The 25,844-nt window shown below is 41.0% G+C and overlaps 1 long non-coding RNA gene across 2 annotated transcripts in view; it reads right to left on the bottom strand.

Moving 5' to 3' along the window:
- LOC138737658 (uncharacterized) overlaps positions 1–25,844 on the bottom strand; it is a 122,323-nt gene that overhangs the window by 59,286 nt on the left and 37,193 nt on the right. For both annotated transcript variants that reach the window (XR_011341116.1, XR_011341115.1), the window contains exon 3: positions 8,901–8,971. This is a non-coding gene — a long non-coding RNA (uncharacterized lncRNA). The remainder of the gene's footprint in view (positions 1–8,900; positions 8,972–25,844) is intronic.

The following is a 25,844-nucleotide window of genomic DNA, read 5'->3' as shown; positions in this document are numbered from 1 at the left end:
AGGCCCTGGAAGTGGCATTACAGGTAGAGAGCTTTTGGCATATTGGCCTTCATAAATCAAAGTACTGAATATAGGAGTTGGGATGTTATAGTGAAGTTGTACAAGACATTAGTGTGGCCAAATTTGGAGTATTATATGCAGTACTGGTCACTTTGTTACAGGAAATGTATGAATAAAATTGAAAGAGTGCAGGGAAAATTTACTAGGATGTTGCCTGGACTTCAGGAACTGAGTTACAGGATAAGGTTAAACAGGTTAAGACTTTATTTCCTGGAGGTTAAAAGAATAAGGAGAGATTTGATAGAGGTATACAAAATTATGAGGGATATAGACAGAGTAAATGCAAGTTGGCTTTTTCCACTAGGTTAGGTGACATTCAAACCATAGTACATGGATTAAGAGTGAAAGGGGAAAAGTTTAGCAGGAACATCAGAGGAAACTTCTTCACAGTGAGAATAATGGGAGTGTGGAATGAACTGCCAACTGAAGTGGTGAAAGCGAGCTCAAAATAACATTTAAGAAAAATTTGGACAGGTTCATGGATGGGGAGGAGTATGGTCTGAGTGTAGGTCAGTGAGACTAGGCAGATTAATAGTTTGGCACAGACAAGAAGGGATGAAGGGCCTGTTTTCTGTGCTGTAATATGGCATCATTCTATGGTTCAAGTTAAAGCAACTCCATCAACTGGGCTGGGTCAGCTCTGATTTTCCTGCCAGTTTAGTTCCCTACAAATTTAGGCCACACGGTTAACGTAGCAATGAGTGTAACACTGTAACAGCACCAGCAATCGGGACCAGGGTTCGAATCCTGCGCTGCCTGTAATGAGTTGGTACATTCTCCCTATAATCTGCATGGATTTTCCCAGGGGGATCAAGTTTCCTCCCACTGTTCAAAATGTACCATTAGTTGTAGACTAATTGGGTGCAATTGGGTGGCATGGGCTCATGGGCCAAAATGGCCTTTTACCATGCTGTAGGCATCCTTTGCGCAGGCCTGAGGACATGTCCACGTCCTCCCCCTCAAAAGATGCTCACAAACTCAAGCTAGCATGCTGGAGCATCAGAACCATGCTAGACAAGGCTGACAGCCACCGACCTGAACGTTGGTCTACCCTCATCGCACATGAACTCCTCAGACTTGACTTTGACATAGCCACTCTCAGTGAAGTCTGCCTTGCAGATGTAGGCAGCCTCCAAGAATGCGGCACGGGCTACACACTCTACTGGTCTGGCAAGCCTACGGGTGAACGGCGCCTATCTGGTGTAGGCTTCATGGTCAAGAACTCCATTGCCTCCAAACTCGAAAACCTCCCGACAGGCCACTCGGACCGGATCATCTCCATGCGATTTTCCCCTTCAAAACAAGTGTCGCATCACCCTCATCAGTGTCTATGCTCCAACCCTCCAGGCGGAACCAGCAGAAAAGGACAAGTTCTACATTGATCTGCGCAACCTCATTCAACACACCCCTACAGCCGACAAGGTTGTCATCCTTGGCGACTTCAACGCTCGCGTCGGCAAAGACTCAGAAACCTGGCCAGGAATCCTGGGCAAGCATGGTGTCAGCAAGTGCAATGACAATGGGCGGCTCCTGTTGGAGCTCTGCGCAGAACAGCGGCTTGTCATTACAAACACCCTTTTGCAGCAGAGGGACAGCCTGAAGACTACCTGGATGCATCCCCGATCCAAACACTGGCACCTCCTGGACTACGTCCTGGTGCGAGAAAGAGACAAACTAGATGTGCTCCACACCAGGGTCATGCCCAGCGCGGAATGCCACACTGACCACTGGCTGATTCGCTGCAAGCTCAACCTTCACTTCAAGCCAAAGTCCAGGAACAGTAAAGCCCCCAGAAAGAGGTTCAATGTTGGAAACTTGCAGTCAGATGAAGTGAGAGGAAACTTCCAGGCAAACCTCAAAGCAAAGCTCGAGGATGCAATCCGCCTCACAGACTTGTCCCCTGAAACCCTCTGGGATCAGCTGAAGACTGCCATACTGCAATCCACTGAAGAGTTACTGGGCTTCTCCTCCAGGACAAACAAGGACTGGTTTGACGAAAACAACCAGGAAATCCAGGAGCTGCTGGCAAAGAAGTGAGCTGCCCACCAGGCTCACCTTGCAAAGCCATCCTGGCCAGAGAAGAAAAGAGCCTTCCGTCGTGCATGCAGCCATCTTCAGCGCAAACTCCGGGAGATCCAAAATGAGTGGTGGACTAGCCTCGCCAAATGAACCCAGCTCAGCGCGGACATTGGCGACTTCAGGGGTTTTTATGAGGCTCTAAAGGCTGTGTACGGCCCCTCACCCCAAGTCCAAAGCCTGCTGCGCAGCTCAGACGGCAAAGTGCTCCTCAGAGACAAGATCTCCATCCTCAACCGATGGGCAGAACACTTCCAATCTCTTTTCAGGGCCAACCTCTCAGTCCAAGAATCCGCCCTGCTCCAGCTCCCTCAACAACCCTTAAGGCTAGAGCTGGATGAGGTCCTCACCCAGGAAGAGACATATAAGGCAATTGAACAACTGAAAAGTGGCAAAGCAGCAGGTATGGATGGAATCCCCCCCAAAGGTCTGGAAGGCTGGTGGCAAAACTCTGCATGCCAAACTGCATGAGTTTTTCAAGCTCTGCTGTGTCCCAGGAAAGCTGCCTCAGGACCTTTGTGATGCCATCATCATCACCCTGTACAAAAACAAAGGCAAGAAATCAGTCTGCTCAAACTACAGGGGAATCACGCTGCTCTCCATTCCAGGCAAAATCTTCGCTAGGATTCTTCTAAATAGAATAATACCTAGTGTCGTCGAAAATGTTCTCCCAGAATCACAGTGCGGCTTTCACGCAAACAGAGGAACTACTGACATGGTCTTTGCCCTCAGACAGCTTCAAGAAAAGTGCAGAGAACAAAACAAAGGACTCTACATCACCTTTGTTGACCTCACCAAAGCCTTCGACACCGTGAGTAGGAAAGGGCTTTGGCAAATACTAGAGCACCTCGGATGCCCCCCAAAGTTCCTCAACATGGTTATCCAACTGCACGAAAACCAACAAGGTCGGGTCAGATACAGCAATGAGCTCTCTGAACCCTTCTCCATTAACAATGGCGTGAAGCAAGGCTGCGTTCTCGCACCAACCCTCTTTTCAATCTTCAGCATGATGCTAAAACAAGCCATGAAAGACCCCAACAATGAAGACGCTGTTTACATCCGGTACCGCACGGATGGCAGTCTCTTCAATCTGAGGCACCTGCAAGCTCACACCAAGACACAAGAGCAACTTGTCCGTGAACTATTCTTTGCAGACAATGCCGCTTCAGTTGCCCATTCAGAGCCAGCTCTTCAGCGCTTGACATCCTGTTTTGCGGAAACTGCCAAAATGTTTGGCCTGGAAGTCAGCCTGAAGAAAACTGAGGTCCACCATCAGCCAGGTCCCCACCATGACTACCAGCACCCCCCAAATCTCCATCGGGTACACATTTTTAGTGATGGAAGAAACACATTATCATAACCTGACTGGGATTAATATTCATGGGGTGCTATCCCACTTCACTTTGCACAGCAAGAGATGTAAAGGATGAACAATACATTTTGGAGCAGTTGGGTTTTTTCCCCTAAGCCTAGCACTGAGTAGCCTTTAACTGTTGCAACTCAAAAGTGAGAGTTTTTTTCATGTTTCCAATGCAGCAGTAGTAAATTGAATTGTTTGAGATTAATTTCTGCTGCTTCAACCTAAGAATAACTTCTCGGTTTTTTTTCCCCCACTTATATCAACAATTTATCTTTGATTAACTGTTAGTTGTGGATCTTGCAAGTCTAAATTAACATAAGGTCCAAGACTAAAGCACACACAGTAATGTGAGGCAAACACTCTGGAGTGGAAAGGAATCATTGGAATTGCTGGAGTCTGAGGCCCTCAGAACCAGAGACTTGACCTAGAATTGTTTTCAAGGCTGGATCATGTCCAAAATTTAGATGTAATCTTTGCAAACTATAAATACTTCAAGGGTGTGTGGAAATTGATGAGAAGCAAATAGAGTTGATGGGTCAAAGGCAAAAGAATTCCCAGGTTAGAAATTTCCTTAGCTCTTTTCTCATTACACAGACATGTGGATCTGCTCTGCAGGTGAGCCAAAGGTGTGGTCATCAGAATGCAAATGGAAAAGTTGTTAATGTGTGTTTACATAAGGAATTGATATGGCCACCAGCCCTTCAGTTTGGATGAAATAATGCCGCAGATTGTTGGATGGCTTACTTCATTTACCCCCAACTCCATACACCTCGCCATCGAGTAAGAATAGGTGAGATGCTCCAACATCGAGACACTCAAGACTGAATGCAGGAATCTCGAGCAAAAAATGACAAACTGTTATTGGATCACAACAGGTCAGACAGCATCAATGGAGGAAATTTGGTAGTCACTGCTTGCAGGATTTTGACCCAAAATGTCAATTGTCCATTTTCCTCCAGGTCTGTCTGACCCATCGACTTTCTCCGGTAATTTGTATTTTTTCTCTGGTATCCAAAATGTATCAGCCAATAAATCTGTATAAATTATTTCATCCTGTCATGACACTAGATATTGACTTTATTCAATTTAATGATTTAAAGTTAATACTTTCTTCGACAGCACGTCTTTTTTGCCTTCATGTACTTCATTGGCTAAGAATATGAACATTTCTCTATAATCCTCAATACTGGGCACTAACAAAGTAGCAGGATGATCTTTCCCTGTGACCGCTTCCTCGACAGAAGGAATCTGCAGTCAGATGCTGGTTTTATGAAAAATGAATGCAAACTATTTGGGTGAACTTTAAACCCCCAATTAATAGATTGGGGGCTAAGCAATAATGATCAAATTTGTCACCATAGTTCAGCTGCAGTGCACCACTTTGGGTTTTAATTGAGGTGCACTTGTATGACTTTGTGTACCATATATGCTGCATTTGGGATTAGTGCAGGTTGACACATTGCAGTAATTATCATTCTCAGGGGATCGAAATATTTTTAAAGTTTATTTGGACTGGCCACACTTGACCATCTCTGGCATGGGCTTCCCAGGCTTTGTGTAGCTGAGCAGGAAAGATACAGTTGCATGGTCCAAGATGATCTGAACTTCAGACTTTATATAAGCTTAGTTCAAAGGCATATTGTTTGGCCCATTGGTGACCATCACATTCAAAAAAACCAGAAAAGGCCAAGCCCATGTATCCATTCTCCAAAGCCCATAATGAATTAAGTCAAGCAAATGTCCAAAATGTTTTTAAATGCAATGAGGGTTTTTGTCCCCTCAGCATTTTTGAGACCAAACATTGTGATTGTCTGTGAAAATGACTAATATTTTTTATGTTGTGTTTGATTTCTTCCATACTTCTGTAGTCTAGAAGAGGTAAAGGAAGGGTGATAATATGAATTTCCCCTGCAATCCCAATACATGGTTCTTTTGAAGTGTTCCAATGTTTATACAATCAACTCTGAGCAGGAAAATTGTTGTGCTCTGTTGTTAGTACTGAAGACAGAAATCAGGAATCTACGTTGAATTCTTCTTTTGAAACATTTCCATTGGGATGATTAAAGGCAATCTAAATACAATTCAAAAAATGCATTGCTATATTGATGTTAGAGTGTACATTCTCTTGTAATTAGACCCTCTAGCCAGTGATTGAGGGGATGAAATTGTGCCATTTGCCTTCAGGATTCTCTGCATCCAAGCCTCTCCAAACCATTTGTGTTATGAACTCTATTTTCAAAAAGTAACTATGAATAGCAAGAGATTAATCATTTACCTAAATGATGCACTGCATTCAATGAAGATGACCGGTACAGATAAATCAAATGTGCAATAGTTGGGGGATAATTGGGAAGAATATGAAGTGTATATGATGTGCAAATTATTTACGAACAGATAATTTATTTTTTTCGTATTGATCAGTGAATATAAGATGAATACCTGGTCATCTTTAGCATAATGAAATCCCTTTCCAAATGAAGAGACCAGTCCAGAGTAGGAGTCTCAAAACAACATATTGGAATTGTCTATCTTCTTCAAAAGAAGCTGCCTGACCCACAGTTTGTTCTTTTCCTCCAGATTCCAGCTTCTGTTGTTGCTTGTATCTCCTATTTGATTTTTTTTTTGGTTGCCTATCATGCAAAGGTTTTTGGATACAAAATGTACTGGCTTCATCAGCTTTTAAAAAGCTGATCAATGTGTTTCAACCTTTCAAACATTTGAACACTAACTTTTCACTGACTTTTGGAAATGAACCCAGATTTGGTGGGACTAAGATTGTTACTTCTCTGTGGATTTGAAGATCTTATAAGCTCAAGATTCAATTTTCTTTTATTTTCATGTAATAAAGCAGATGTAAATTACATGAAATTGCATTTAGTCTGTTGTAAGACAGATGAGATTCGCCCTCAGCAGAAATTGCCCAGCACTCCTTACTGTCAGAAAAGAAAGAAGCAAAAGTAAATCCCTTCAGAGTCACTGTGTCTGTGAATTCACCTCCAGCGGTCTTGTAGTCTCTGTAGGCACACAGACTTCAGTGCAAACCATTGGCAACCCGAGCTCCAGATCCAAACCCGAGGCCCCTCAGGAGCCCCTCCTGCCCTTCGTACTCTTTCACATCCTGGTATCCCTTCAACCAGTCTTGAAACAGTCTCCAGCAGTCTGCAGCCTGGTGTGATTATTTTGATTGCGTTGCCAGCAGTCTGCAGCCTTCATGGGTTCCTTGCTTTGAATGTTCTTCAGCTGTAGAGCCCCTCACTGGTCTTCCACTGTAATCATTGCCTCTTCTCCTTCCCATTCTCAGAGGGCACGATCTCCGAGTTTTCCGATGCCCTGAACCAGTGCTCTCCTTCAAGGGAGTCTGCAACCCCTCAAGGCTGCTGCCAGCACAGGTGCCCCTCTCTTGGGCCCATAACCCAGGATCACAGGATTTAAAATAAAACAGCATTGGCTTCTAAAATAAAACAGGCTGTGTGTATGAAGTTGTCAGTAGTTAGACTCGGCAATATAACCCTGCAGAGGAGCTGTAGCCGCTCCAGCAGCACTGTCCAGTTTTTTTCCCGTATTTATAAGTCTCTGGTATGGCATAATAGTCAATTTCTATCTGTATAAAAATCCAAAATTTTCTTCGCTGTTAAGCTGCCTGGCCCCTTAAATATTAATTTATTTTGAAACTAAGTTTCTATGATTTCATCTGACAGACTACATCTTCAACAGTGCAGTTCTCCTGCTGAATTACAGCAACTTTCAACTTCAGAGACTAATATTTGAAAGTTATAGATAAGTTATAGTAAAGCATAATTAAGATGCTGGAATTGGAGTGACAAACAAACTATACTCAGCAGGTTATACAACAAAGGTAAAGGGAGATAATTTGTTGGCATTTCAGGTCAGGGGTTCATTGCTTGAATGAACTATCTAATGTAATAGTGGGTATTAGAAGATCAATACCTCGGATGGCACAAAACTAATGGAAAACTAGGTGGCATATGCTTTTGAGACTTTCAGTAGTTAGAAAGTTCACCATATTTGCTTCTGCAAATTCATTGCAAGAATAAACAAACCATATCAGTGTCTTCTGCCAGGACAGCATCACCAGTGTTGAGGGCCAAGATACACTCAGTCATTTACATTAAGTAAGCATGTTCAACAATAGACCTCCAAAATAGACTGTGGTCATGAGGAATGAGGTAACATCTTTGAAGGGATCAAGGTGGACACCAATGCCAATCTCTCTAAAATTCAAGTTCACAAAACTATAACAAAAACACACCAAAGTGCTGGAAGAACTCAGGATGATTTTGGCCCGAGCCTTTCTTCAAGGAATAAGTAAAGAATAAACAAAATAGGCAAAAAAAGAAAGAAAATCTCAGAATAGACATTGTTCTGGCTGGTGGAGGATTCCAGACCAAAAAAAGGTGTTAATTGTATATGATAAGAGGAGAGTTGAGAATTGTTTTTGTCTTTATGAAAGGAATCAGGGAAAAAGGAGAGACAGAGCTGGGGAAGCTGACCAGGGAAGAAGTGGTGGTGGTGGGGGGTTAATGAAAGCCAGAGGTTGATATTAATGCCATGCAGGTCCCCATTCAGAAGATGAGGTGTTGTTCCTCCAATTTGTGGGTGGTCTCAATCTGACAGTGTATGAGACCATGGACAGACATGTCAGCAAAAGAATGGTTTGGGGAATTGAAATTGGTCAGCTACACCAAACAGGTCCCTAAGGTTTCAAAGGACGTGATATGGGCACCATAAGTTGAATTGCCTCCTTTTATCACAGGTTTCAATGGTTTCTATAATAGCTATTCCAGTGTAGGGGGATATCCAACTCTTGCCTATCCTAATTTTCTTTCCTCCTCATCAATATTTCATTTCTCCTATTGATCCATGTCACACTGGCACTGGTGGTAATAGGTGTTCATGGTTGCAAGATGGTGGAGGTTGTACCAACATACCATAAATGTGGAATTCCCTTTACTCGCCACTCTCTTCCACCACAACAGCCTGATCTCATGACTCTTCCCTTATAATGGAGATATTCAAATCCATCAAGGGAGACCTTGAGCAATGTGCCATTGGCCAGACATTCATTCTTTTTAGGTTTTTTTTATGTCACCTATTAAGGTATAACAGCACAAAATCTACTTTCTGTGGATTAAATCCCCTTAAAGCTTTTGAATTAAATATTAACATAGTTTGAAAAACTCATGGCAAAGTGTCTCAACAGCCTTGTCAAACCTTCAGCAACAAATAGTGAAACACATTTAATTAATGCTCAAATTGAATACATTGATTTCTTTATTCCCAGTTATTTGGCACATCTAAATCAAATGCTCTTCACCAGAATGCCATTTTGTTAAAGAGGGCTAGCAAGCAATTAAAGTAACAATTAGCTGCTTTGCAAAAATACCTTTATCAAGCTGGAATCTTGCATCGGGTTAAACGAACATTTATCTTAAAGCATCTTCAGCTCTTTAGGACCTAAAATAATCAAAAAGAAAAACTAGTTCTGGGATAGGTAAGGGAAGAAACTTGAACATCTAATCTTAATGTAACAAATGAAATATGAAAGTGTTCTATTCAAGGTACAGACCAATGTCACAATCTGAGAGCATACGCTGGAAAGATGATATAAAACACTACAACACAACAAGAATAGTAATATTAAAATATCATGATAGATTACTATTTTACAATCATGTAAGTACAAATTAATACTCCAGTGTAATATGGTGCACAAAATGTAATTTTCAAATAATCACACATTCTGCTGATAATTTAAAATACAGCTTCAAATGTTAATAAGGATGCTATTGAATTTTGTAATTGGCAAAGGGTTACATGTTATTAAAAATGATATTTTAATTTATTGAAATAAATTATTATTCTTGTATAGAATGTGGTGTTTGGGAGTTGGTGATGCTCCTGACCACTAGATGGAGTCAGAGACAAATGTTCCATCTCAGGTTAATTATGAGGTTGTGAGTTTTTAATAAAATATAAATAACCCATGTTTCCTTATTACAATACAAGAAACATCACATGGTATCAGGAGTTGGTATCATCAGGAAACATGAAAAGGTGAAGCTTCCTGACGCTGTGAATTGGACTGGGAATGTCAACCATAAGTGGCGGTTGTTCAAACAATGATTCATACTGTATTTGCAAGCCCTTGGACTCAATAGCAAACTGGATGCTTGGAAGATTGCATTGCTACTTCTCATGGTGGGACTTCAAGCACTAGAGGATTTCAACACATTTGTTTTTGCCGAGGTAAATGACCAGGACAAGTTCAACAAGATTATCGTGATGATTGATGAACACTGCTCACCAAAGAGAAATGAGGTATATGTTTAGCTCATGTACATATTGAAAGCAAGAACATGCAATTTTGGGTCACTACAAGACTCAATGATCAGTGATCAAATTGTGTTCACAATTATTGACAAGAAAGTGTGAGAGAGAGGTTGCTATGAGAAATGGAGCTTACCTTAGCTGGAGTTGTGAATATTTTCCACACCAGTGAATTAGCTCTGAAGCACATGAAGAAAGTTTGGTGAGTGCGCAAGGGTCGGTGAAAACAAAAGCACAGCCATAACCACAATGTCTGGATGCACACATGAACAGAGAACAAGACAAAGGAAACAACAAAAATATGGAGAGACATTCAAATGTAAACAATGAGGCACTCAACATGCACCAATGCCCAGCCTATGGAAAAGTCTGTAACAAGTGCAAAGGACAAAATCACTATGCAAAGCAATGTTTTTCCCAAGGGAAACAAAACAGAAGTGAAAGTGTGCATGCTATAGAAGAAACTGCCCTTAGTTATGCATTGTTTGTAGGCATGGGAGTGCAGGAAGTTTTCAAACCAACAGACACTGAACAGCCAAGTGTGAACAGAGTTGAGCAGGACATGTGGAAGGTGCCATCTCATGCAAATGAGCAGATATTCCTTTCAAGCTGGACATAGGAATAAAGGTCAATTTGATCTGGAGCACGACATCAGGGTAATGAATAAAAAACTATACGTCTATCAAAATTCTGTTCAGCTCAAGGCCTACAATGGACAGCGCACTGACATGAAAGACACAGGTAGACGTAAGGAGAAAGTTAAAGGTAAAGAGCACCACCTCACATTTGCATTAGTGCTAGATGGGCATGACACACTGCTTGGTGACAAAGCATATGAAAACTTAGGCTTAGATAAAAGGGTGTTCCACATTAAAAACATCAATGCACAGAAGAGAGTGAGGAAATACTGGATCAATTTCCTAACATCTTCAAGGGGTTTGGGGTTCACCTATAAGATACAGTTAAAGGAGGATGCACAGCCAGTAATGCATGCCCCAAGACGGGTTCCAGTACCACTAAAAGAAAAGCTCATGCAGGAACACAACTGAATGACATCACTAGGGGTCACAAAGAAAGTGGAGGAGCCCAGTGAATTCAATGGAGTGTGTCAAAAAGAAGAAAGGTGATCCATGCATGTGCATGGACCCCAAAGACTTGAATGCAAACATAGAGGGAACATTATCAGATTCCAACCAGAGATAAAATTACAAGTGAGATGGCCAGTGAAAAGTTTTCACTAAATTGGATGAATCCTAGATATTCTTGCAATTAAAACTGCATGAATGCAGCACAAAATAATGTACATTCAATACACCATTTGGCTGATACTCCTGTTTGAGGATGCCTTTTGGAATTTTCTCAGCTCCTGAAGAGTTCCACAGGAGAATGGAGCACATCATAGAAAGAATAAATTGGGTACCCATGTACATAGATGAGATGATCCTATGAGAATCAACACAGGAGAAATACAATGATAGGCTCATCAAAGTACTGCAATGCATTGAGAAGTATGGATTAAAGCTAAAAAGAGCAAACTGTCAGTTTACTAAGAAGGAAATCACCTTTCTGGAAGATGAACTGACAGAGGCAGATGTGGAGCCAGACAAGAGCAAGGTGAAAGCAATCCTAGAGATGCCCGGACCCACTGACAAAAAGGGCATATTGAGAGTGCTGGGAATAATTAATTTCTTTGGTAAATTCATTCTATACCTGTCTTCCCCAAAAAAAGTATCTGAGAAAATCGTTACAAATGTGAATTCAAGTGGATGCCAACCATGAGGAAGAATGGAGATGATTGAAGGCCATTCTTGCAACAGAACTGGTGCTCTTGATGTCCTTTGACCTATCCAGAAGGACAAAAATATCCATGGATGCTTCAGGCCCATTGCATATGCATCAAGGACAATGACCGGATCTGAATATCAAAATGTGCAGGTAGAGAAAGAGGTTCTAGGTCTCATCTATGGACTTAAGAAATTCCACAGCTCTGTATATGGTCTACCAACATTCATGGCAGAGACTGACCACAATCCACTAATAACCATAATCAAAAAATAGTTTCAGTGAGATGTTGCCATGAATCCAAACACTGTGAAGCTACAACATTATGACTTTGAATTTCTGTTCACACCAGGGAACCTTATTGTGGTGGCTGATGTGTTGTCTAGGGCATAACAGAGTGCATTACACAATCAGAGTTCCACAGAGACAGATGTGAATCTCCACGTGAACCTCATCATTGAATCTCTTCCCGTATCTAACATGAAATCCAAGCAGATTGCAGCTGAAACAGAAAAGGACATAGTTCTACAGAAGGTCATCAAGAATCTGAATGAAGGATGGCCTAGAGGTGAATGTCAGCCATACTACAGCATCAGAGTTGAGCTAAGTGTTGTCAAGTGGCTTCTGCTCAGAGAGAGCAGAATTGTCATTCCTCAATCACTGTGACTAGATGTTGGAATGGGAAAATGCAAGGGGAGGGCTAGAACTGCTGATTATGGCCAGGGATAAATCCTAACATTAACAGAATTGTCTCAAGCTGTGAGACCTGTCTGAAACATCATGTAAAGCAGCCAATGAAACACATGATCATAATTGACTTATTGGAAGAACCATGGCAGAAAGTTGGGACTGACTTGTTCCACCTGGATGGAAAGAATTACCTGCTGGACATTGACTATCCATTAACCATCCTGATATTGCACTGCTTTCTCAAAATGTCTGACACCTTTGTGATCAAATATATGAAATCGATCTTTGCAAGTCGTGGAATTCCTCAAATTGTCCACAGTGAAAATGGACCATGCTACAGATCTATGCAGAAGAGTATGTTTTTTGACATGTGACTTCAAGTCCTCTGCATCCCCAGTCAAAAAAGCAGAGAAAGGAGTTCACATAGTTAAACAGCAGCTCAAGAAAGCACAAGACAATGGCTCAGACCTCTATCTAGCTCTGTTGAGTTACCAAGCTTCACCACTTAAACATGAGATGTCACCCACTGAGCTCCTGATGGGAGGTAGACTACAAACACTTCCATATTTTGCAGACTCAAACAGAAACAAAAGGATCTGCAAAGGAGACAAAAATGCAAACTGTCAAGTTAGCAAGAGCTTAGGGCCACTCACACAACATGACACAGTGAGATATGGAGATTCCAACACCTGGGACAATAAGGCCACAGTTCTGGAGGAAGAAAATCTAAGATCCTACTCTGTAAGAGCAGAGGATGGTCAAATACTAAGGAGGAACCAAAAGAGTCTGCTGAAAACGCAAGTGACACTGCAAGAACAGACAAATACAGAAGATCAGCCTGTACAGCAACAAAGGAAACACCACCAATGTTAGACAGTAGTGGACCAGCTGAGTTGATACATCCACCTGCGTTGAGAAGATCCACACACATTATCAAAGCACATGACAGGCTGAATCTCTCAAAGAAAATGAACTGCACACTTTAAAAGATTGTGCTGCTGATGTTTGAGCTAAGCTTTAAATTGAAATAAATATTGCATTAGCTTGTCATATTGCTAGATTGAACATCTTAAGGAAAAGGGGATGTGGTGATTGAGAGTTGATGATTTTCCTCACCACTAGAAGGAGTCAGAGATGAATGTTCCACCTCAGATTAGACACAAAATAGATGCCCCATGAGGTCAAAAGTTGTTAATAAAATATAATTAATACAAAATAACCCAAGTATCTTTATTACAATTAAAGAAACATCACAAAGAATTTTAAAAAATGAGAAGGCACTGGGCCAGAAGTCCTATTTCTATGCTATGTTAAGATATGTAATTCGATCCAAGTTCATTCAAACATTCAAAATCTAGCTTGTAAGGCACCAAGTATTAAACCTGAGGTAAAACTGACTGAATGATTGCTGATAATGAACGCGTCATCTCTCCATACTTTCCTGATATTTAAACTCTTGCTTTTCTGGTATCATCTTTGTAAGTCCATGGTGTATCTTTTCTAGAAGTTGTATGAATATTTTATCATATTATGACCAGAACAGGACGTAGTGTTCTACCCAAGGTTTAAGGGAGGCTTAGATTAATTTCCTACTTTTCAAGTCAATGTCAAGAGGGGAAGCCATATTTTTGAAGGAGTAGGGGGATAAACTGCAAACATTTTCCACAAATCTATCAACTGCTACAGTTACCTCGATTATACCTCTTCACAGCCTGACCTCTGGAACGATTCTATTCCTTTCTCTCAGTTCATCTTTATCTGTCTCATCTGCTCCCAGGATGAGATCTTCCATTCGAGAACATCCAAGAAGTCCTAAATCTTAAAAAAAAAAATGGCTATCCCTCTACTGCCATCAACTCACCCTTTACCTGCATCTCCTCTAAGTCCCACACATCTTCCCAAGGGCCCTCTGCACTTAGACCCAACAAGTCACACTTCCATCTACCACTCCACCAACCTCCATGTCCAACATACTATCCTCTGCAATTTCTGCTGCCTACAATGTGATCCCATCACCAGACACATCTTGCCCTCTCCTTGGCTCTCCACTTTCCACAGGGACCACTCCCTCCCTTGTCCACTCATCCCTTCCCATAAATCGCTGCCTCATCACCTACCCCTGTGACAGCAAGAAATGCTTAACTTATACTCAAACTTCCTCCCTCACAAGCATTTGGGGCCAGAATCAAATCTTTCAAGTGAAGCAACACTTCAATTACGAATCTTCAGAGATCATCTACTCCATCTAATTCTCCCATTGTGGCCATGGGATATTGTTCCATTGAGCACCTTCATTCTGTCCATTGCAAATAATAAGGAGCAATGGCCAACCATCTCAATGCCACACCAATAGTCTGTCTATGGCCACCCACAAATTGGAGGAACAGCACCGAACATTTCTTATGGGCACTTTCCAATCAACTTCTTTGGATTCTATTATGTCTCTCTCTCTCCTCTCATTTTTTCCAGTTCCCTACCCCTGACCCTCTCCATTCAGAGAACTACCCATCCTCCCCTATCATTCCTCAGCTTTTTTTCTCCTCTGTCCACTCACCCCTATCCACCTCATCTGTTGGCCTGGGGCTTTTCCTCTAAATCTTCCCTCCTCTCCCCATCTTTTTATTCAGATGAGCTGAAAACCTTCTATGCCCATTTGTGAACCCATCAGTGCCTACTGGAATTTCTGTGATATCTGTCTCTGAGGGTGACATGAGAACATCATTCAAGAGGGTGAACCCTCGCAAGGTGTCAAGCCCTCATGGCATACCAGGCAGGGTACTGAAAATCTGTGCCAATCAACTAGCTGGAGTGTTCATGGACATTTTTAATCTTTCATTGCTGCAGTCAGAGCTTCCCACCTGCATCAAAAAGGCATCAATCATCCCAGTGCCCAAGAAGAGTAGTGTGAGCTTCCTCAACAACTACTGCCCAAGAGCACTAATATCTACTGTGATGAAGTACTTTGAGAGATTGGTCATGGCCAGAATTGAGACATACGAATTAAAACAAAGGACGAGACCCACTGCAATTCACCTATCATCACAATCGCTCCAACACAGATGCAATATTATTGGCTCTCCACTCAGCTCCGGATCACCTAGAAATCAGCAACTCATCCATACAGCTGCTGTTCATAGACTACAGCTCAGCCTTCAACACCATTATTCCCTCAGTGCTGGTCAACAAGCTCCAAACCATTAGCCTCTACCACAGGATCCTTGACTTCCTCATCAGATGATCACAGTCAGTGCGAATTGAAAGCAAGGTCTCCTCCTCACTGACTATAAACATAAGTGCACCTCAAGGTGGTGTGCTTATCCCACACCTCGATCCAAAATACATCCAAGACTGTGTGGACAGGTGCAATTCCAATGCTATCTACAAATTTGCCGATGACACCACGGTTGAATCACAAACGGCAATGAGGAAGCATACAGGAGGGAGAAAGGTCAGCCCGTTGAGTGGTGTTGCACCAATAACTTTGCATTCAATGTTAGCAAAGCCAAGAATATGATTGTGGATTTCAGGAGGGAGTCAGGAAAACACAAACCAGTCCTCATCAAGGGCACAGTAGTGGAAAAGGTCAAGAACTTCAAATTCCTGGATGGCAGCATCTCCAAGGATCAGTCCTGTAGCCTCCACTTCAATGCAATTACAAAGGCAGCTTGCCAATGATATACAGGTACACAATTCTTTATCCGGAACCCTTGGGGGACAGGGGGTTCCGAATTTTGGATTTTTCTGGATTTCAGAACAAAAGCCAGCTGTCCCAGATTTAAGCCCACCCAAATTGTGCTGTCGTATCCACCCCCTTACAGTTTCTCTCTCCCTCACCCACCCGAGTCGTGCTGTCATCTCTTTTACTGTGGAGAACATTCTGGCAGGCTGCATCACTGTCTGGTACGGAGATGTCAATGCTCAGGACAAGAGAAAAAAACTCAGCCTGCGACATCAAGGGCACTAATCTTCACTCCATTGAAGATGTCTACAAGAGGCAGTGTCTTAAGAAAGTAGCCTCTATCATCAAGGACCCTCACCACCCAGGCCATGCCCACTTCATTCTGCTAACATCAGGATAAAGGTACAGGATCATGGAGATGAGCACTCAGTGGCACAAGGACAGCTTCTTCCCCGCTGCCATCAGATTCCTGAATAATCAATGAACATTTTTCTTTTTTCTCTTTTATTTTTTTTTCTATTTCCTACTTTTCTTTGAAGGATCAGCCCGGTATGTAATTTTGTATTTATAAACAATAGTGCAGAATTTGATAATGTGCTGATTCTTCTTTCTTTGTATATCAACACGTAGTTTGGTTTTGGTATTTTATTGTGCATATCTGCAATTTTTTTTTAATTTTTGTATTTTTAATTAATGAACCAAAGACACTGACTTGCTTTGACTTTTTGTGCACTTTTTTTATTTATTTTTGTAAGATGGTTTATATAAATGTTTACACTGTGATTCTGCAACACTAATTTCATGATTTATTCTTGACAATAAATTCTGATTTTCTTTCCGATTCTGAATTATTGCCAACGCAGCACTTTACCAACTGTGACATCAACGAGCCTGTTTAAAACTGAGGAAGCTGTCATCCAGTGAAAAAAAACACAATGGTTTGAGCCATACTTCATGCAAAGGTAGATGGGTGTGATTGTTGAAGGTTCAATCATCCTCTGTCTGCCTCACAGTAGGCAAAAGCAATTCCGTGTAATAGGACACTGTTTTATTACAATGACAATACATTGAATCTGATCTTGAAACAAAATTCTAAGCGTGTAATTAATTAACATTTAAATAAAACAGTAATGCTTAAGTTAAAAAAAAATTACAACGGTTACAGGCTAGTTTTTACCCAGCCCTTAACCTCTGCTCCCTCCCTCCTTATATCCCCCCACAGCACAAAAATTATAGAAAATATAAATGTGATATATAATTGTATGAAGTACAGTAAAACTCCCATTATCCGAATTCGGAATCTCCGAAATCCTGTTACCCTAATTTAAAAAAAAAATTTGGATAAACGAGGATATGACAAATCCTTATTTCTTTGAATTTTTTTCGAAGCCGAACTGACCGGGGACATCGGGCTTCCGGCAACGGCGGAGTGAACCCCAGGCTCCCGGCGGTGGCAGTGGCGCGGCATGGCGGACCCCGGGCTCTCAGCAGCGCAGCAAGGCATGGCGGACCCCAAGCTCCCGACGGCGGCAGCGGTGCAACGGACCCCAGGCTCCCGGCGTGGTGGACCCCGGGCTCCCGGAGGCAGCAGCAGTGGACCTCAAGGTCCCGGGCCGGAGCGGAAGTGCCGGTGATTGGCGGTCAGCATTTTTTTGGTGAGAATTAAATTTTATTTTAATGCTTAAGAAGCCTTACTTTGTTGTAACAAGTGATTTGCTTTTGCTACTGGACTGTTTTTAAAAAATGAACGGTTCTCCAAATAAAACCCGTTTGTCCAAAGTGGAACCAGTTCCGAGCATTTCAGATAATCAGAGTTGTACAGTATAGAAAAGGGAGAAGAAAATAGTTGCCTGGGTTGGTTGAAGGATCTGTTCGTACACTGGGATCCCACAGTGTTTGTATGGCCGTTTTAGGGAAGAAGATTAACATAGGTCTCAAGAGGTCAGAAATACATTTTTACATATTTAACCCTAAACTTTGCATATATGGGTTCCAAATTTGCAAAAAGATACTGTATTTATTTTTAGATTGTTTGTAATTTTCTCCAAAGGAATATAACTTTGAATTTCTGAATTCAATCCCTCCATTCTTAAATATGCATCTGATTTCCAAGTCACTGCAATATATTTCCTTGCCACCACTAACGCGATTTTAATAAATTTCACTTGATAAAATTATTATTTCAACTTGTGTCTTGTTCTTTCTATATATCTCAATACAAGTAGATGTGGATTTTGTGGAAATGTGTTGCGTATAATTCAATTTTTTTCAGTTTTTGCAGCGTTAAATATAATTGATGCAGATAATTAAATTGAACTAATCTATAACTTACATTTATATTTTTTGTCATACAATCTCAACAAAGATCTGACCATCTTTTCTCACCAATTGTGATATTTAGATCTACCTCCCATTTCTATCTAGATTTATGGACTTCCTGTTTAATAGTACCTGTTTGTAATAAAAAATACATTGCAGAAATAAATTTCTTAGTATTACCTCTCCTAATAAGAATTTCCAACTCACTGCAAGCCAGTAAAAATATTGTTGGACCCAACTTTTCCCACAGATATCCTCTCTCTTGAAGATAGCAAAAAACTATATTTTGAGTTATTTGATATTTATCCTTATTTGTTGAAATGACATCAATTGACTTTGTTCATAATAATATTCTATATTTTAGTGCCTTTGTGAAACCAAATATTTAAAAATTGATTATCTTTAGTAAAAGTTATAAGATTATTTTGAATCAAAGACGTCTGAGATGGCACACTTTTTTTCCAATTTAATTATTTCAGATAGTAATCAAATGTTTCAACAATGGTGCTTCTTTCACGTTGGTTATTAACTTTGAATCCTATTTATATATAAATTCATCAACTAATTCCAAATTCACTAATAATTTTATTTCATGTAGCTTTTGTTCTCATCACAGATTGAAGGGTGAGCTTTGTGATTCTTTGCAGTCTTTCTGATGTATTGTTAGCTCTATTAAATATGCTGACCAATGATAAATGTGATTTCTACACTCTCTGATCTTTCGTATCAGTGTCGATACTGCACAATTGCTCATCAAAAGGAGATGAAAGATGCTCCTTCTGTCCAATAAACTAAAAATGCTGGGCAAATGAATCTGCTGATCAATGGGCAGGGTTACCCATCCAATATGAACACTGCAACTGAAGAAGGTGACGGGAAACCACTTCAGTATTTTTCCCTTTTATAATCATGAACTCAACATCGATTATGGTCTCAGCCTAAAGATGGAGCCTTCACCGAAGAAGAACAAGAAAGGCAACAATTACAATTTGGAGGGCCAGAAATCGTGACAGATGGAGAGACATGATCACCCAGGATGAATGGCAAGGCACCTAGATAAATGATCTTTTGTACATAAACATTTCTGGCACTGCTTGAGGTTCATTTTTTTTCAATCGTATTATATAATTTGTATAATATGTAGCTACATTAAAGAATGAAACTAATGGCATAACATTCATTTGCAAAGTTTATTATATTATACTCGAGCAGTAATATTTCATAAAGATTTGAGTTTGAGATCCAATATAATTGGCGCCACGGTTAACTTAGCAGTTAGCACAATGCTGTTATAGTGCAAGGTACTGGGGTTCAAATCTGCTGCTGTCTATAAGGAGTACATTCTCCCCGTGTCTGTGTGGGTTTCCTCTAGGTGCTCTAGTTTCATCTCACTGTTCAAAAACGTACCAGTGTAGTAGGGAAATTGGGTGTAATTGTGTGGCACAGGCTCATGGGTCAAAAATGCCTGCTACCATGCTGTAGATCAAAATGAAATTAAAATAATGTTTAATCATTTGAAAGTTTTAAATGTGGCTATATTCCACATATTTTGTTGCAACATTGAATATGCACAATGATATCTGGGAAAATAAAAATGGGAGAGACAAGCTAAAGAAAAAAGTTATGACAATGAGAAATTACAATAATGAAATCCTGGACCCATAACACCTTCTCATAAGGAGATTGAGGAAGACAAGGCGGCCACCCCATTGTGACAACATTATGCAAGAGCACAATTGAGTGTGTCCTGTCTGGCTGCATCATTTTGTGCTATAGTAGCTGCAAACCATCAGACCAGATGTCAATAAGGAGGATCATCAAAATGACTGAGAAGATCACTGGGATCTCCCTTTACTCTGCAGCAGCATTGATGTACTACAGCTTACAAATAACAAATGCACTTTTCTTTCTGCATACCATGGAGTCGACTTTCTTTATTATTCACTAGACACAACATTGCATTCTTCAACTCCTCAGACACCACCCAGCCAAACTCCTCTAACCTTCTCATTGGCTCACTGCCACACAAGTGATCCTGACACTCTCCTCCACCTGTGTCTGAGATCCATTCCCCCATATACTGATGTTTAACACACCAATATGTGCACACTATTACTCATGCGTGTAGCATTGCTTACGTCATCAGCAGTGACCGGCACCACTCTTGACAAGGGTAAGTACGTGACCACGACAGCAGCATTCTCCACCCCCCCCCCCCCCCACCACCACCACCACCACCACCCTCCAAGCCATACAAGGAGGTGACTGATTGGGACTGTCCTGCTATGTAATGGTCTGTAGGACTAGCAGTTCAGCCTGACCTCATCATACAATACTGCAAGATAGGCAATGCATGGTCTGACTGGCAAGGGTGCGACTGGTCCTCTAACTGTGACTCCAACACAGAACATGGACCACCAATAGACTCTGGCTTCAACCTTTTGATGGAAACCGGGTCAGCTTTTCCATTCCTATCAATCACAAAGTCTTTGGGTGGTGTTGTAAGAACGAAAAGGACCAATGTAAATGTGCTAAAGTAGTTTGTGAACAGCATCATGCTAGAGTAACATGAGTACAGCATTGTTAATCATTTGGCACGTGCACTGCAGGTGACACCTGTCATGTAAAAGTAGGTTGGAGCAATCTCATGTTTTCCCAAAAACAATCAACATAACTGGCCAGATCATAGAGCGTTGTGCTTGGACTTGGATTCACAAACTTGTCTTGCAAGGTTAATGTAGTGCCATATATTACCTCCACTGCTGAACATCCAAGGTCTGCCTTAACATCAGTACACACTCCAAGGAGAACCATGGGCAAACAATTGCTCCATGTAGATGCATCACCATCTGCATTTAATGCTGTCTTTAATTGTCAAAGGAAACGCTCAATGAGGTAGTTGGTCTGTGGATGGTAAGCTGTAATGCGAATACAGATGGTGCCCAGAAGATCAGTGAGAGTTCGGAACAACGCCGACTCGAACTGAGACACTCAATCCATTGTAATAGTGACAGGAACACCAACAGATGGAATCCAATGATCCATGAAAGCCCTAGTGACCATCTCTGTAGGGATGTCAGTGATAGGAATGGCCTGTTACCATCTGGTAGTCCGGTCTTCATATGGGAGCAGATAAGTATATCCCCGAGATGGCAGAAGCAGGCCTACCAAGTCTAGGTGCACATGCTGGAAATGGGAATCTGGAACAACAAAATCCCCAGCTTGGAATTTGAAATCCTTGCCCATAATCCAACATCCCATTTAATATGAGGCCAGGTAAAACATTCCATACCTAGTTTGATTGATGCTCTTCTGACAGGATGCGATAGATCGTGAAGAGACTCAAAAATCTCATGCCTCATAGCCACTGGTATAAAAGGACTAAGCTCTCCTGTGGAAAAATTGCAGACTAACTTTTCACCCGACTTACCCAGGGCAATTTGAGTCTCCCTAGGTGGCTGATTATGCTGCAGAATAGCTGTCTAAAACATATCATATGGGAGGTTCCCATCCAGATCCACTAAGACATCCTCCACTTTACAGGCAATCTTCTCTGGATGATGCTCCACATGTAAACCGTACTTCATCTTCTGACTTGTCACACTGAGGGCAGAGAAGCACACTTCGAGGATCATGAACCATACGAGTGTATTATTAATGAAAGGGGGGGTGAAACTTCACTTTGACCTCCCCAACTGCTCCTGGAAGGGGTTTGTCCTTATCACTATCCATTTTAAATTAGAAGGTCCTGTGAACTCACAGGTCACCACTTGTAACAGCACTGATTTACTACAGCTTACAAACAAATAAAAAATACACACTAAGTTCTTTCAGTACATCATGAAGTTGACTTTCTTTATCTTCCACAGACACAATATTAAATTCTTCAACTCCCTAAACACTATCCAGCCAAACTCCTCTGAACTTCTCATTGGTTCACTGCCACACAGGTAATCCTGACACTCTCATTCTCCTCTTCCTGTGTCTGAATCCATCACCCGTATATTGACGTTTAACACACCGGCACACATGCGCTATTACTCATGCACGTAGCATTGCTTACGCCATCAGCGGCAACTGGCACCACTTCTTGACAGGTAAGTACACAACTGCAACACTCTATTGATGACATTCACTGGTTGCATAAATAGGGCTCAAATAATTATTGAGAATCCTTTCCATCCATCACACAGTATCTATGACCCACTGCCAACAGAAAGGAGGTAGAGGAACATAAAATCAGGACTGCCAAGCTTGGAAATAGCTTCTTCCTGCAGGCTATTAGATTCAACAGTATCCTGAAACCAAGCAAATTATTCCAAAATATATATATTTTATATTATATCCTTATCTATATATGTGATTGTTATGTGTTGTATATTGTGCACTGTGATCTGAAGAAATGCTGTTTCTTATATGTTGAATTTGAACTTAATAAATGCTGTAGCTCTGTAGCAAATTGTGAACTAATCTGTCAAAAAAATCTCTTCTGACTTCTTCAACTATACAATCCACCTTGTTGTCTCACCTAATTTTGTGCAAAACCAGACATGAATATTGTAATAATTTCATTCTCTTGGTTATCTAGATAAATTCTGAAAAGTGAATATGCAAAAAAACTTTATTACAGGAGAAAATGTAATGATAGTGATCATGTTTGCATGGCCACTAGCAAGGTCTTAAGGATCATAGTTCCTGTTTGATTATACTTGGCTGCCAGCAGGGGGCTCACACAGATGATGAGACTGCTGTAGGAGAGTTCTGTAATAGAGACTTCCAACCTCATGGACTTCTTACAACAACTTTAAAGTAAAGAACCTTTTCCTTCATCCATGCGTTGTCTTAAGAACTCACACATATGAATACAAGATGAAACACGGTGTCAGAAGTGGGATGAAGGAAATACTTTAAGATGAAATCTAAAGGCAGCAACTGATCAGTGAAGAGAAGCTAACAAAGTGGAAAAATGGAAGGATTACATCCACCGCAAAACTTCAGCTGACAGGTAATGTGGCTGAAAATTGGAACAGTTTAAACAGCATTTTGGATTGTATTTAGTGACAGTCAGAGCTGACAAGAAAAATGATAAAGTTAAAGTGTTAATTTTCTTATATGTCATGGGTGATGAAGCCCTGGAGGTGTATAATAACTTCACATTTGCGGCTGAAAGAGACAAAATGAAACTGGAAAAAATAATGGAACAGTTTGAGACATACTGCATATCTAAGTGTAACGTGATGTTCAAGAGGCATAGATTTTTCAATATATACAGAAAACAGAAGAAAGTATTGATCAGTGTGTGACTGAATTGAGAAACAGAAGCAAAATGTGTGAATTTGGTGGACTGACCGACTCGCTGATAAAAGACAGACTTGTGTGTGGTATTCCAGATAATAGTCTAAGGGAAAGACTGCTAAGAGAGCAAAATCTAGACCTGGATAAAGCCATAGCACTCTGTAGGGTTACAGAAACTAGCTGCAACTTGGATGCATTGAGCAAGAATGGACATAAACCGTTTAACAAAAAGCATGCCAAAGTGGAAAGAGAGGCGTGGCCAGTGAACAAAAATGAAAGGGACAATCGAAAGCCATTTTGTCGATGCAGTACACAACACCTACAAAAAAATTGTTCAGCATATGGTAAAACATTCAATTGTGCAACAAAAGCAACCATTATATCTGTTGCTGTAGGAACTAAGTACAACAAGCAAAGGTTCATGCAGTAGATGAAAGGGAGATCTTCAAGACATGTGAATCCTCCTAAGAGACTCATAGAGCAAATTTAAAGACTCCTGGTATTGAATGAAGTAGTGCTATCTTATTCGCTTTTCAGGTTTTAGTATATGTAAATATGAACACAAAAAACAAGCTTTAAAAATGTTAACAATGATAATAATGAAAATGTAAGTTCCTGGTGTTAAAGTTAAAATTGCAGAGTTATACAAAGAAAACATGTTAGTTAAAAGTAAGCTACTTTTTTTGTTAAGAAAGGAAGATGTAATGATAGTGATCATGGTTGCTTGGCCACTAGCAAGGTCTTAAGGATCATAGTTCCTGTTTGATTATACTTGGCTGCAAGCAGGGGGCTCACACAGACGAGACTGCTGTATGGGAGATTTGTAATGGAGGCTTGAAGCTTCATGGCATGCCTTGTGGGCTTACAAAAACTTTAAACAACCTTTTCCTTCAACCATGTGTTGTCTAAGAACTCTCACATAAGAATAAAAGATGGAACATTAATCATTTTTTATTCTCTTGGTTACCAGATAAATTCTGAAAAGTGCATGTGCAAATTCTTTATTACAGGAGAAAGTTACAAACTTTATTTTTACTGTTTTTTTTTTACTGTTGTCTGCTTTTTCATTTAGTCTTGCCAGTTTCCAAATTGCCTGACAATTCTGCATTCTATCAACATTTTTCAGACTCTTGGGCATTAAAAATGTCTGAAGCTCAAGTGATCCAGTTCTCAATGTATGGTGCTTTTTTAAATGTTTGAATGAAGCCCACAACCTATCACCCAGCATTAGTCAAAGTGCACAGGATACTTATGTATGCAATTACACAATTAGGACTTGGAGATGTGGTGTTTTTCTCATTCTTTAATTCCATCTTACTAACATGGCTACTGATATACAGATATATTATGTGTGTGGTGGGTGACATCATGACATTGGCATCATGATGGACAGCAGGTGGGCTTACCCACAACACTCTTCCACCCTGTTCAATAAATGTTGAATGGGCCCTCTCTAACTACCATTGCTACATCAGGCCCATGACTACTAGTGTGAATAAGAGTACATATACTGAGTGGTTATAATATGGAAAGGAACTTAATAATAATTATGGAACATAGTCCTTAAAGTGCTCTGGTGATCTTCTTTCTCTCTTGGACCACCTCGGCATGGCATGCTGGATCAGTATTTGGTCAGGGCTGTTCTGGGTGGAACCCATCGATATTTGGGTCGACGGCGACTGCCCGCCTTCGATGGCCTCCGAGTTTCTATGTGCTGGTTTGCTTGTCGCAGTTACTGGGCTACCTGTCTCTGCCCTTCAAAAGGTTGGATTGCCATGGCAGGCCACAGCAGGTAGGGTTCTACCTCATCCAGCTCGTGAGGTAGTCCGTGGACTTTGGTGTCAGACAATGGCCGCAATTGGTCAATGTGTCATTTCCACAGTCTATTTTCCACTAGAACAGAGTATGAGCAGGGGTCTTTGTATTGTCTGTAATCTTGAGCCAGTACACTCTTGCCCACCTCCAGTGCTTTAGGTAAGGTTTGTGGCGATGTGAACCTTTCTAAACAGAGGCCCAGATCTGGGTGAAATGTGGACAGTCTTGTCTGCAGGTTGTGGCCAAACATTAATTCTGCTGGGGTGTGTTTTGTGGTAGAATGCAGTGTGTTCTGTACCCCAATGGGAAATCTGCAATTTTGTGAGTCCAGGAGGCGTTTAGGAGTTTTTTGGTTTTCATCTCCTTTTTGAATGTTTGCACAAAGCGTTCTGCCTCCCCATTAGTACTTGGGTGATAGGA

This window comes from Narcine bancroftii, chromosome 6 (assembly GCF_036971445.1).
Source record: "Narcine bancroftii isolate sNarBan1 chromosome 6, sNarBan1.hap1, whole genome shotgun sequence".
NCBI classification, from domain to species: domain Eukaryota; kingdom Metazoa; phylum Chordata; class Chondrichthyes; order Torpediniformes; family Narcinidae; genus Narcine; species Narcine bancroftii.
This window is presented reverse-complemented; position numbering and strand designations above follow the sequence as displayed.